Genomic DNA, 15,363 nt, shown 5'->3' with positions numbered 1-15,363 from the left:
TCAAGGACTACATTAGTTAACACAAAAGACAGGAAATAACTTTCTCCTTCATGTTCAGCTCTGCAAAATTGGCCCACTCGATTAATGATGGGAGTTACCTTCCTCCCAAAACAACAGATGTTGGTTAAAGCCTGAGGCAAAACAGACTCAATGAACCAATAGTTTGGCCCTGCACTACTATCTTTATGTCTCTATCTGTGTGCTCATATCCACTGTGCCATAAATGTAATCTCTTTCAGAGAAAGGATTTTTTTGTTCGAGTCTTTGTCGGCTCAGTACTTAGAACAGTGCCCAGAACAAGCCTTGCAATTAAAAATTCTGTATGGAATTGAATGTATATGTCACACTACATTTGTGACGTAGATTCATATGTATCATGCACTCATTATATTCTATTCTTCCTAATTTTTTAGACCTCACTGAAACATATTATGCCACCATGCATTCTACTTATCAATACCCTCCATCTCTTACCCATCCCTCTCATCTCTCTATCCCTTCCTAAAGTCTTTATTCTTCAGTTGCCCAGTTTTACCATGTACTCACCAGTCAGTTTTTGTTTGGTCTGACACTGAATGAGAGAGAATACCCCAGGGGACTTAACACTTTCATCTCCAGAACCCTTCCCTAGTCACCTGCTACTCTGAGTGGCTTACATTGCTTACTATTTCAGGAAGGCTCTAGCCATGCTCCACCTACTCAAGGGACACATTCTCACAAGCCATCTTGCTACCCATATGCTAATGTGCAGTCCCACACCATCCCTCTCCCAACTTTTCCTGGTCTAGAACCATAATCAAATCTGGTTCCTGAAAAATGTGTGTCAATCTAAAACCCTGTAGCTTCACCATCCCCATAACTTTCTAAACCCAAATGCTCTATAGGATTCAGCTCCAACTTACTAGAAAATTCTTTTATTTAGATCTAACACTGAAAATCACTTTGACTTCTTACACATTCTATACTCTAGACATACTAGCCTTCTTGCTGTTTTTCATGCATATCACTCTTCCAATCTCCATGACTTTGTAGTGGCCCTCCATATCTGGAATTTTCTCTCTTTCCTCCTATATAGTTTTTAAAAGTTGTTGTTGTTGTTGTTGTTACTTACATAGCACTTTAATGTTCCCAAAGCATTTTATAAATATCATCTCATTTTATCCTCACAAAAACCCTAGGAGGCAAGTACTACTATCATCCCCATTTTACAAATGAGGAAATTGAGACAGTCAGAGATTAAGTAACTTCCACAGGGTCATACAGCAAAGAAGTATCATCTGAAGCCAGATTCAAACTCAGATTGTCCTGACTGCAAATTCAATGCTGCACCCCAAGTTACCTAGAACCCTTACTTCCTTCAACATTCAACTCAGCTACTATCTTCAGTGTTAACTTTCTCGATCCCCAACAACTACTGTCCTTCCTCTCTAAACTTCCCTGTATGTATTCTACATATTCCTACATATGTACATGTAGTTACCCCAGATAAAATGTAGGTGCTTGGAGAATAGAGATTGTCCCATTCTTGTCTTTCTATCTTTGGTGCCTAGCACAATAATATTGTGTCATTAATATAATATATTTAAACAAATCATACATAATAAAATATATTCAATAATTATCCCAAAGTATGCTTCTCCTGTATGTTCAGGTAGCTAGAAATGATTAACATTGCTTCATTTTACACTGGTACAAGGTGGGGGAAAGATAGGGGCAGCTTTCAACCTGCTTTCCATATTAATTTCATACTATTGATCCTCATTCACTTTATGTTCCATGTGGCTTACTTGCTGATCTCTGTACCTGACCTCCCACTTGTATAAGCTATCCTTGCTTTGTCTGAAATATTCTTTCTCCTCACCTTTGCCCCCTGGAATGCTAAACTTCCTTCAGGACTCAGAGCAAATACCAGCCCCTACACAAGGACTTTCTTGACCTACCAAGTCATTAGTCTTCTTTCCCTACCCCTTCCTCTGAAATATCATTCTGTATATATGCCATATTTTGTTTGCGTTTATCTGCATATGTGCTGTTCCTCCCTAATCCACAAACCCATTTTTAGAAGGTATAACTTGAATAGGTGATAAGACATGCTGAATACTACAGAATTTCAGAAGAGAGAGAAGCTTTGATCAGCTAAATCAAAGGATCATATCTTAAGGTTGTAGGTGAAGAGAAAATGAAAATGTCTTAGGTTTTTGTCCCAAGAAACATTTCTGATACAATGCATTACAAAATCACTTGGATTATTCTGTGGTTACCTTAAATGGGAAGTTTAGAACTCAAAAAATCCCATGTGAAAAATGACCAGCTAGCCAAGAACAATATAACCACCCCCACTAGAAATGGTACAAATCATCAGCGTTCTTATTTGAACTATTCAGGTTTTTTTAAATAACCAGGGGACCAAAACACAAGAAGTTTTTCCTCTTGTTTTTTCAAACCGGTGATTTTTGGTGTAAATGTAATCCATCTGTTCCTGATTTACTTACACTTTTCTCATTGAAATTCTATTTTATAAGAATTACTTGTTGTCCAACAAATCCTTTGAGTCCTCTTTATGAGTGTCATTAGGCTCTCTTAGAAACAGGTTCTTTGGCCAAAAACAAGTAAACTTGTATCCCAAAACATTCACATTTAGTTGAAAATAGAAAAATAGAAGATCAAGTTGGTCCTACACTTGGAAAACCATCTTGATTATAGCATCTATATTATACTCTTTAAAAGTTCTTATTAGGTGATCATCAGAGTTTCCTCAACTCTACAGGTGAAGATTAATTAAATGCACACTTAAAGAATTAGTATTTTTAATAAAATTCACGTAAGTGAAATTTTCTATATTGTAAAAATTAACTGAAATTCATATTACCTAAATAAAGTCATATTTTATAGGTATCTTCTGCAGTGATGTCATAAAAAATCAATAAAAAGACATAGCTTTCACCTTCACTGAAATCGTGCTCTGACATCTCATCATGATTTGGAGGTGACACTGGTTTTGTGAAGGCTTTGCCAGTAGAGCATGACTTCTGGCACATTCAACCATATTGGAAAAGCTTGGAAAGTTTGGGCCTGGCAGCAAACTGTATGTCTATTGTTTAAAGACCAGCATAAGTTTGGAGGAACTTGTCAACAGGTTGGTGCTAAGAGGTTTAATTTCTTGACCACAGCAATTTATGAAGACCAGGTGTCAAGGACAATCACATTGCCAATGATTGCTTTACTTCCTTTTTGTTTCATCTTTATTTTTCAATTAACAAGCTTTTATTTTTCTCTCCTTCCCATACTATCCCTACTCCAATTTAAAAGAAAACTATACATTTATATGCATGTATGTATTATGTATGTATAAAATAAATATGCATTGTCAAGCTAAACAAATTCCCTATATCTCACTTTGCATCTTGAATCCATCACCTCTGTTCCAGGAGATGGGTAGCATAGATCAACATCAGTCCTCTGGAATCATGATTGATAATTTCATTGACCAGAATTCCTAAGACTTTCAAAGCTGTTTGTCTTTACAATCTTGTAATTGTATTAATTATTCTCGTTTCTTCTCCCTTCACTATGCATCAATTAATGTAAGTCCTACAAGTCCATCTTTCTCTGAAAAGGTCCATTTTGTCATTTCTTAGGGTATAAGAGTATTCTATTACATTCATATATCATAATCTGTTCAGCCATTGATAAGACTGTATCACTATTCTAATATGATATCCTGGCTTAGTTTGCTATATACACAGTGCTACCTGTTTCTCTTCTCCAACCACATGATTCTCTCTCTCTCTCTCTCTCTCTCTCTCTGTCTCTCTCTCTCTCTCTCTCTCTCTCTCTCTCTCTCTCTCTTCCTCCCTCCTTCATGAGCACTTACACTACAGAACTACAGAATCCTATTCTTTTCTAAATAATATGAAATAGGACTTCAAACAATCATTCTCATTGCCTTAATGAGGAAAAAGGAAAGGAATTGCAAGCTCTGGAATAATAGATCAATGAGCATATATGATGACAGAAAAGCTCTTCAGAATTCATAAATCACATTATGTCAGTGGTTGCCTACACAGACTATCACTGTAGGGCCAGCCTTGATAAGAACCTTTGAAATTATTTGAAAAGCTTTAATAGACAAGGGGTTTTATAAAGCAATCATCTAAACTAAGAATCTCTCATTTTTATGCAGTTCCCTTCAGAGAACTCACTGTTTGCAGTTTTGAGTCAAGTTCAAGCTCTTTTAAGGTCCAGCTTAATTTTCAACCCCTCTGTGAAGATTTCTCTGATCAAACTGGTTCAAATGGGCAGATCAGTCCTTTGACTGTCTCAGACATTTAGTTGTATTTCAATCTTTCATGCATGATTTTGTCTTATTTCTCTAATTAAGCTCTTGAGAAGGAAGGCAAGGGGAGACAGGGACTGTGATTTGATTGATATAGGTAACTCCAATGTGAGGGGACACCTTATACTAATGCAGGTTCACAACTACTTTAGAGCAGGGAGAAGTTAAGTGACTTTCCAGAGTCACAAAACTCAGAATGTGTCAGAGGTGAGATAAGCCCAGGTCTGCCTGGCACTGAGACCAAAGCTTTATCTCCTATGATATGCTGCTTCTACATGTAGATATGTGACATAGATAGATAGATAGATAGATAGACAGACAGACAGACAGACACATATATATGTATGTATATATACTACATATGAATATAAGTGTGTGTCTACACATGCACATGTGCAAATTCACATATCCTGGCACAATTAAATACATAATATATAATATATATAATATAAATATTTGTTATTTGATTCATTATAATAAATTAGAAAATAATATTTGAAAACTTCACATACTCAAAAAAAAATAAACAAAAGCCCAACTGCCTTAAAATTCTTTAAATATTAATATATTTTCCTTTTGTTGCCTACCATAATGTCTTATCATACTGTGGAAATGACCCTTCCTGAGTTTTTCAAGCCTCGTACAAGGGTGAACAAATACTTAGAATGTCTAACAACTTAGAAAGGTTTGAGTTTGAGCCTATCAATAGAGTGTGCCCTAAGAACTTGCTAAATAATATCAAAGACACTCATTACTAGAATACTAGTCACCAAGTGATTTTTTTTCTTGACTAGACATAAAAAAAGACAAAAAATGTAAATAGCCTTCAGATCTCTGGTGATCTGGTGGAAAAAAGAAAGAAGAGACAAAAGGGCACTATGAATCACATTGTTTATAGACTATCTAAAAAGATGGACATACTACTTCAACAAATGAAATTAACATTCCTGCTATAAATGAAACCAAAACACAAAAAAGAAAGTTTAGCTAAATGAGAAGAGAATACTAAGAATTGTCTCACATTACATCTAAAGCTAATAATAAATATCATTTCTGGAGATACCAAGTCACTTTATCTTTCAATACTCATAAGCACAAGCAAGCACCTGACTGTGAAGGTGATTACAGTTTATGTAACATCATATACTGAGGATAATGAAGAAGAGACATTTTAGTTAAAAAGAAGTCAAAATCCTCTAACCTCTCATCATAGACCTTAGTAGTTTGTAATTTCAATGGGAAAAGGAGACATAGAGATGATGAGGAAATGTATTTTGGAAAGTGTGGCTCAAGAAGCTAAATGGAAAGAAGCCTATGCTTCATGAATATCTTCTTTAAGAAATGAGTCACAGGGGTAACTAGGTGGCACAATAGATAGAGCACCAGCCCTGGAATCAGGAGGACCTGAGTTCAAATTCTGCCTCAGACACATAACACTTACTAACTGTGTGACTCTGGGCAAGTCACTTAACTCCAATTGCCTCACTAAAAAAAAAAGAGTCACAAAAGTTTGTATGCTAAAATCTCCAAGTGGAACCACAAAAATGAAATACATCTTAGAGGAAAATGACAGATGTATCAATCATTTTAGAATCATCTTTATCTTCACTTTCAGATCAATAATTAAACAGAAAAGCATTTATTAAATATTGGCTGTATACCAGGAACTAATCTAAGCACTGAGGATACAAATGAGAGAGAGAGAGAGAGAGGGATGGAGGGAGGGAGAGTATGTGTCTGGCCTTGAGAAGCTTAAATTCTAACAGGGGATGACAATACATATAAGTAAGATGTGAACAAGGAAGAAAATTTTGTTCTGAGGAGAGAAAGAGGAAGAAAGAGGTCAGACCAAACAGATGGTCAGATGGTCTGGTAGAATGGCTAGATTAGATATGAAGATGAAGTGTGGTCTTGTGTCTAGGTCCAGTTAACAAACACATACACACACACATACACACACACATATATGTGTGTTTGTGTATGTGTGTGTGTGTTATACACTATATTTTGTGTGTGGGTGTTACATATGTATTATATATTTATCATATTACATAGGTTGTTATTCAGTTGTGCCTGACTCTTCATGGGTCTTCATTTGGGGTTTTCTTGGCAAAGATACTGGAATGGCTTGCCATTTTCTTCTCCAGCTCATTTTACAGATGAGAAAACTGAGACAAAGTTAATTAACTTTCTCAGGGTCACACAGCTAGTAAGTGTCTGAGGCCAGATTTGAACACAGGTCTTCCAGACACTAAGCCCAATGCTATATCCAATATATCACCTAGCTGCCTTCATATTACACACATATGACATGTACTATATTATGTATAAATATGTGTGTGTGTGTATTGACACACATATATATACACACATATACAATATTATGGTATATGTAATGGATTAGTTTGCACATACTCAGTCATCAACTGGGTATGATCCTAGGATAGGTACTCCAAAGATAAATACATTTAATTCCCCCAGGACTGATGTATGTATTCAGGAAGAAAGATTCACTTGCAGATGTCTAGTTTTCAGGACAAATATGAAGGGTATTATTCCACTTGGGAAGAAGCAGATCAGCAACAACAGGCAGATGGTGAGATAGCTTAGGTGAATAGCTGAATGACTGGAAATGATGTGAAGTTGAAGTATGGGATACCCATAAATATAGTGAGCTAATTAGTGCACACTCATTCCCAATGAGCTGGAGAGGAATGTAGGACAGTTGCTTCAAAAATGAGCAAATTATTTTCCCCTGTGCCAGGACCTTGGATCATATAGTAGTCAGGAGTGTACGATCTTGAGTTAGACAAGCTGGGTTCAAATCCCACCACCAATGCTTCCTACCTATGTGACCTTAGGTAAATCACTTAGCTTTCCCATATACCAGTTTTCTCATCTATAAAACGAGGGGTTAGATTAGGTGGTAGTTAAGTTCCCTTCCAGCTACAAGTCTATGATCTTATGAGGCCCTGTGCATTGAAGTCAAAAATTGATTAAAGCAAAGGTCATATACATCTTATTTTAGAGGTGGAAAGAGGATAAATAGTACAGTAAAGAGAGAACTGGCTCTGAGGTAAGATTACTTAGGATGAAATCTTTTCTCTCATTCTTTCTACCTAAGTGACTTCCCTGTGCTTCCATTTCCTTATCCATCACATGAGTGGGCTGGAACAGAGTGCCTTTCAGGTCTCTTGCTGCTCTAAATCAATGGTCCTATTCTCCTGAGATAAAGAAGTAACCCTTCCCTGGAAATTATAGCACTTCCATTTTGACCTATTCTATTTACTCTGAAAAATGAAAAATGAATAAAAGTTTATATAACCATATCACTGCTTCTTTTTAACCTTTGTAAAATAGTCATCCCATTGAGGAGGCAGAAAGTGCCTCCTCATTTGAATTCCTTATGAAAATAACAGAGTAATAGAGTAGGAAAGCATCGTAACATTGGAGAAAGGGGAGATTTGAGTTCAAATACTACTTCTGAAACTTGCTAGCTATGTGACAGGAATTTAGCCTCTCTGAGGCTATTTCTCTACCTGTAAAATAGAGTAATATCTTTTTTTAATGAAAGCAATGGTAGGAAGAGACAGAGGGTATACAGCAGAAATTAATGTTGGAGCAACACAATTTTAAAGGTAGCTGGGTATCAATTACCCACATACCTTCACAAGGAAAAGATTTTAAAAGAATAGAAAGTATCATGTTCTCACCACCACCCAAAAGACAACCTAGATGTTATGAGAAATTTATTTGCCATCTTCCCTATCTCAATTAAACTTTTATGAGAATGGTCTATGAACACAATGTGTTTATTCTTGATGAAAATATGAAAATAGACTTTTACAATATATTTCTGTAACAATTCATATTGACAAAAATGATATGTACAGAACACAAAACACAGCTATATTGATTGTATGACGATTTTTTAAGTATTTGACTTAAGAGAACAAAATGTAGCCTGAAAGTTTTTCCTTAAGCAATATGCGCATAAAAATTTGTAAAATATAATGCATGACAAGTGTAGCTACTGAAATAACTTTCTTCTCTGTTTATAGTATGTATTAATATTCTTTTAAAAGGAATGAATCTAGGAAACATGTTTGCCTAAGGTACTCAAAAATGTCATAGTAGGCATCCTATACAGATTCTAAACAAAAGAAGCATTCCATAGAAATGATTAAATTCTCCAAACGTTCTTAACCATAGATGACATTGTGCTAATCGGGGTGAAGAGGCCTTCTTAGAAAATAGCAACGCCAAAGAGAGGAATCTACCTATAGTAGAAAAACAAAATATATAAAATGTACATTGTCCAAAAGCATAAACTTCATACATATATACATATTTATATATGTATATAGGTGTGTATGTCAGTTTAAGGTTTTCAAGCATCTTGTAATACATTTGAACTTTACAACAAACATATGCAGAAGATTGGGGCAGCTAGGTGGTAGAGTAGATAGAGCACTGGATTTGAATCCAGGAAGACTCATCTTTCAGAGTTCAAATCTGGCCTCAGACATTTACTAGCTATGTGACCCTGGGCAAGTCACTAAACCCTGTTGCCTCAGTTTCCTCATCTATAAAATGAGCTGGAGAAGGAAATGGTAAACCACTTCAGTATCTTTGCCAAGAAAACCCCAAATGGGATCACAAAGAGTCAGACATGACTGAACAACAATGAGGGAGGTGCTGTTACAGATGAGGAAAATGAGACTTAAAGAGATTAGATGACTTGCCCAAAGTCAATACCGCCAGTAAATGTGTTAGAAGCAAAAATCACTCTGCCACACTATCTCCACAATGATATCCCTAACATATTAGGAGAACAAGAGAAAGGCCTCCTCAGCATGTTGAGCAGATTCTTTGCAAAGATTGATAGAAATGCATAAATAGCAGTTGTATAGGATAAGAATGCATGGGGTAGCTATCTTCATTTGGATAAGGTATGTACATACTAATGAAAGTATGGATCAAAATATTGAGTACAACCCGTTGTATAACAGGAAAAAATACTGTATATGCAAATAACCACAAAAGAATTCTTGGGTGGAGTCCGGGCGCGGAGCTGGCGGTGCGGGCCGCGGGCAGTTCGGCGGTGCCATGTCAGCCTGGGTGGCGTCGGTGATCTCGCGCTTACTGGAGGAGGACATGAGCACGACGCCGCATAGCCTGAAGCTCCTGGACGCCTACCAGCTCTACATCCTGCTGACCGGAGCGCTGCAGTTCGGTTACGGTCTCCTCGTGGGGACCTTCCCTTTCAACTCCTTCCTTTCAGGCTTCATCTCCTGTGTGGGAAGTTTCATCCTGGGGGTCTGTCTGAGGATACAGGGAGATCTCCAGGGCATCTCTCCAGAACGAGCTTTTGCTGACTTCCTCTTTGCTAGCACCATCCTATACCTTGTCGTCATGAACTTTGTTGGTTGACTCCTTCCCAGTCACTGAAACAAGGAGAAATAAAGAACAATGTTTTCACTTCACGGTTTCTCAGATAGAAATGACATCACTTGAGGACAAGCAGATTTCCATACTTCAGACTTAAAACTTACTGCAGATATCATTTTATTTTGAAGTTCTAGGTGGGAAATACAGGGAAGATTCTATGACGTTCTTCCTCTGAAGTACTTTGTAATGAGCATTGAACACCATGACTCCTGCCATCCCCTCACTGTAATAACCTGTTTGCCTTCCAAATAAAGTGCTTCTTGTTAGAAAAAAAAAAAAAAAGAACTTTTTATGTTTTTTTTTTACAAATATGTCTCCATCAATCATTCAGAATGTGCACAGCTGCAGTGAATGTAAGAGAGATGGGAACTTGTGTGATCAAGGCTTGTGCATAAAAATAGCCTATGGATGTTCAAATGTTCCCCGAGTACAGAAATTTGGTCAGTAGACTATGACAGCTTCACAACTTGTTTTCTTGTGGCTTGGTTTTCCCATGCCTAACCATTAGCTCCAGTTATCTGATAATGCTTGCTAGATCTCCTTCATTGAAAGCCTACATCTGACTTTGTTGATTTCACCCAGACTGATCTCATCATTATGACTTGCATTAAAATGAGGCCCTATATGTCACACTATCTGAAACTCATGATGGCGATGAAGCAGTTCCTCAGCCTCCCTAGACCACAACATCCATGACTAGGTTCAGGCTGAATTCCAGGGAAACACTGTCCTTTCAAAGGGAAAATTTCTCTAAGAGGACTGAATTCTTTGCTGCTGGTGTTGTTGATCAGTAAAGACAATCAGTGCCCAAATGGCTATGAGTGCCAAACATAATATGGAATAGAAACTATATAAAAAAATGGAACAAAACTAAAAAGAATTTATTACCAGCCATTCCAATCTGTAATAATAATAATGAAAACCTTGAGTATTTCCAAGCATATTAAGCAGAGAGGAAACAAAAGTGTCTTCGTCCAAGATAGGAAGGATGACACGCAATGCAATAAAATTGATTTATTCACTGAGGCACATTAAAATAGCAGCCTTCAAGTTGTCAGGCTGAGACCAGCTAGCTCAATGTTTGACTCAAAGAAAAGGAAAATATTTCTGGATAATAAACCTGGGATTTATATATGTTAGCTCTCTCCAGGTGGCTGACCCAGAAACTCCAGCTTGGAGACTCTAATGAAATGAGCCATCATTTGCAACTTTTAGCGTAGGACACATTTCTGTGCGATATCAATCCATGAGCTAAAATTTGCAAATTAAATCCAGGCATGACACAATGCAAGATAAAACAAATATTTTAAAATCCTGAAATGGCATGCCAGCTTCTCAGAGTGGATAACTTCAATGATATAAAATATAGAGGTCATATCTACATAGCCTATTATGAAACCTTGCAATATTCCACAACCCAAATTTTAGGTTACAGAAGACAAAAGTAGAAAGAATATGAACTAGATCCAATTATTGACAATCCTTTGGGAATTTTGGGTAGATGTGAATCATTCTCCATACCAGATTTCTAAGCACCATAGGATCATAGATTTAGAAGTCAGTCTAACCCCTTTACTTTACAGATGAGGAAACTCATCTGAGAAAGGTTAAGTACTGGAGTGTGCTGGAATTCATATCAGCTTACAAAAGCAGATTATTAACAGTGTGAGCACTTATGCCTCCAAAATTTGCAAACACTACATCATGGCTTGATTTATTATTTAGTTTGTTGTTGTGGTAGTTGTTTTTGTTGCTGTTTGCCCTTCATTTTTGAAGGGGACCAATGGCATCATGGAGTAGTCTTGACTTTCAGGTGAGGCAATGTTGTACAAAGTAATCAGTCTCACTCTCTCCTCCTGAGTCATCAAAGTCCAGCGGCAGGACAAAAGTCAAGATGACAGGAATGGCCAAGGATGCAGTGGATGACCTTGGCACCTTTGATGTCTGACCAAGCTCTAAGAGCTCCACAGCACCTACTTTGGCCTCCTTCATGGCCATGGGAACCAATTGTTCTTATCCACCCATTCTTTCATTGAAAATCTTCATGTGCTTGGGGGAGACATCCTGATGGGTTTGAGGTCTGTTGGTCACCCTCAACTTGCTTTAACCAATATGCCAAGATGGTTTTACTGAGGTATGGCTGCTTTCCATGCTACAGCTTCTGGGAGCCACAGGTGAGAGTTGAGTGAACCAGTTGGACACCAAAGATGGATGAGCAGCCCTAAAAAGGACTCTGCAAGCCCTTACACCAGAGGTTCTAGTCCTCCTGAACACCCCATAGATTGAAGAAAGGGATAGAGAAAAGGTTAATAATTCAGATTAAACTTCAAAGTTTGTCATGTACATTTTTTGGAGAGCCGGTTGCTAATCCTTTACCATCACATCCCCAGTTAAGTGCCTAGGATCCCATATCTACTAAGTGTCAGAGGCAGGATCAGAATTCCTGTTGTCTTGACTCCAAGTTCAGTTATCTCTCCACTAGGCCGTGTTGCTTTTTATTATATATTTTCTGAGGACATGCTAAGTGTCATCTTTACTTCAGTTCTAGAAATGTTTTTGACCATACTCTATGCAACCACCCAAAATCTGCCCACTGATAAATTCTCTAAGGTATTGATTAGTGTAGCACTGCACTGATGAGGTCCTTATGAATCCTAATGGCACATCTGGACTATGCAGATGCAGTCATATGTAGACAATAACTGAAAAGAGAAAACAAGTGGAAAAACAGAAAACATAAAATCCAAGTCTTTCTGCCAGAGTCAATTGGAGCTGTCAGAGATGTTTAAATCTATACAGAAGTGATAGAGTGATCGGATACTCACTCCTGTTGTTGTCAACACTTTCCCCCCTACATATTTATAGCCCTAGGACTTTCTTGTCTAATTCTTTTCTATCCTATCCTTGTTTTCTTTATCCACTTCCTAAAGACCATCACCAAAACCTCAAAACTCCTAGATGTTTTTCTGAACAGGACTTAAATTTCCCTTAAATAGCAATAAAATTACAACTGTACACCAAAGCAAATGACAAACAAATTTTTAAAAAGTTACTGGAGCTGTCCTATGGCATCCTCATAAAAATAGTCCGTGCTACATTCTCAGAGCTATAAAATGCTTCACCAGATCTGCATCAGATCCTTGGAAAACCACACATAATAGCTGAAATCTCTTTTACTTAAAAAAAATCCCATGCAAAGTGGTTCTCTTAAAAACCCACATTAATGATATTATCTATTAAGAATACTGTGAGTTCGAAATAATTTCTCTTAAAATTCCAGAAAGCAAGCCAGACCACAGAGTTTGATTTCCGATGACAATCTAGGATGACTCCCTTTCTGCTTTCTATTAGTCTCTGCATTGACCCCACTTCAGATTCCTACTCTGATGGGCACTGATCAGCCTCTCAGTGCCAAGACAATAGCAATGATTTCCGGGCTCCTCCTCATGTGCACCAATGCTGACACTGACATTGTTGACATTTGAATCTGCACCCTGTCCTCCAGGCCAAGTGAAGGCAGCCCATTTTTTTAAACCCTCAGTATCAGGCCATCTATTTATATCATTGTTATTGAACAGTGTGATATATTCTACCAGGTGAAAAGAGAGGATCCAAAAATAATTAAGGTCTCCTTTGCATCATTCCCTGCTTTCTTTAGTCCAAAGGCTTGATGAAACATGACAAAATAATAAGGAAAAAATGCAATCCAAATTTCACATACTCCCAAATTCACTAGTGTATCGAGATCATTGCCAGCTCTAGTTTTCCAGTTCTAAACAACATGTTCTTTGAGGAAAATGTTTGATCCAGTTTGTCATCAGATGTGAATGAAAAACTCATGACAGAAAGATATTTTCCAGATTCAGGAGACTTTGCTTAAAAACTTTTTTTTTATTTTGCAGTGAATACTAGCTAACAGTGTTTTGACATATTTTGTGTACACATACACACACATACATTATATAATGCATACACATGTATATCTATATCTAAATACACATCTATAGATGTGTATGTAAATACATTATCCCCAAGAACAAGAACAAGTTTCTCCCTCAGATTGTGTAAAATATTTTGTTTCATGCCTCTGTGATACATATATCATGTATAAATGTGTTTCTATATATGTCCTATGCTCCTATTACAGAGTAAGCTCCAAGGGTACAGGAACTGTGTCTGGGTACAAGAGGATCTAGGGATTTTTCCTTCTCTGACTAAAGGGGCCCCTAGCTCTGGGATCATATGTATGGACTAAATTCAGTCCTAGGGGTGCAATTTCTCTAAAGAAAAGGATCAGACTTTTTTTCTGGACCCAAGGAGAAAAATCACTTAATCTTAGGTTTAGCTCATGTACAGGATCCCCCCAAAGGGAAGTAGAAAGGTGGTCAATGTATAAGATAGGTCAAAGACAGGACAGCTATTTATTTCCTTCACTAAAAAGAAATGCTTAAAATACAAAAGGCGTGCAAGTTTGCATTGACAAAGACTTAAAATATGATACATTAGCCCATAAATCCTGTTATACTTTACTTGGAAGCTGATATTTATGACATTAAAACACAGAGCACCTAATAGAACTGTTGAATAGACATTTCACCTTCACCTCAGCTTTGTGCTGTTCAAACAACTTCATCAAAGCTCATGTCTTCTGACCAGCCAGACAAGGGCTTGGGCTCATCATCCCTTTATGATCATATTCTTCAAAGAGAATGCAGTTGCAAAAACTTCCTTCTACCAAACAGTCCTGATTGAGAGACATAGGGGTTTCCAATTTCTCTAACCCTCTTCAGTCCATTAACTATAAAATCCCCTATGCTCAGAGGAAGACACAGAAACAGAAGAGGCAACCAGGGGCTTGATGCCCAAGTTAAGGCTTACTTAGGCAATAAGTGTATGTGCTACCATAGAGGATTAGCTGCTACAAGTGTCAGAGGGGCAGAAGGACCCCTTTCCCCCTAAAATGGAAAGTCCAAGAGAGAACGAGTTCCATACTACATGTTCTAAAGAGAGGAAGGAATGGGCAAAGACAGAAATTGTCTTTTCTTTTTAAAGTCTACTTGGCAGGTGGCTTTTCATGGCTCAGTGGATAATCCTCTTTGACATTAGCAGCCATGACAAGAATAATAGAACCAAAGGACTATTATGTCATCCTATAAAATCAAGTCTTTAAGTGTTAAATGTCATGCATGACCCAGTGAAAGTAACCGAGTTTCCCGTAGATACTTTTTGTTTTGTTTTGGATGAGGGCATCAATTATCCCAATTACATACCTAAACTTTTATCTCTCCCAATAGTTAGCACACAGTGGTCATAAATGTTTGTGGAATTGAACTGAACTGGACTGTATTGTTATAAGATATTTGACTGACACAAACAGCAGAGATATAAACTCAGGTTCATTCTTAATGCGTGTACATTGTTTTTATCTTTGTTTTTATTTATATATCTATTAATGTGGGGGAATGGGGTTTTAATAACAGGGCTAAAATACAGAGCACAATGTTTTCTAAAAGACAGAAAAATATTGTTATTCTAAATAGATAGATAATAGATAGATAGATAGATAGATAGATAGA

At 37.2% G+C, this 15,363-nt stretch overlaps 1 pseudogene; it reads left to right on the top strand.

Annotated features, from left to right (window-relative positions):
* The first annotated feature begins 9,403 nt into the window (after positions 1 to 9,403).
* On the top strand, positions 9,404 to 9,769 carry LOC114053728 (annotated as a pseudogene).
* The last annotated feature ends 5,594 nt before the right edge of the window (positions 9,770 to 15,363 follow it).

This window comes from Vombatus ursinus, unplaced genomic scaffold (genome assembly GCF_900497805.2).
Source record: "Vombatus ursinus unplaced genomic scaffold, bare-nosed wombat genome assembly UNPS02014812.1, whole genome shotgun sequence".
Lineage (NCBI taxonomy): Eukaryota > Metazoa > Chordata > Mammalia > Diprotodontia > Vombatidae > Vombatus > Vombatus ursinus.
This window is presented reverse-complemented; position numbering and strand designations above follow the sequence as displayed.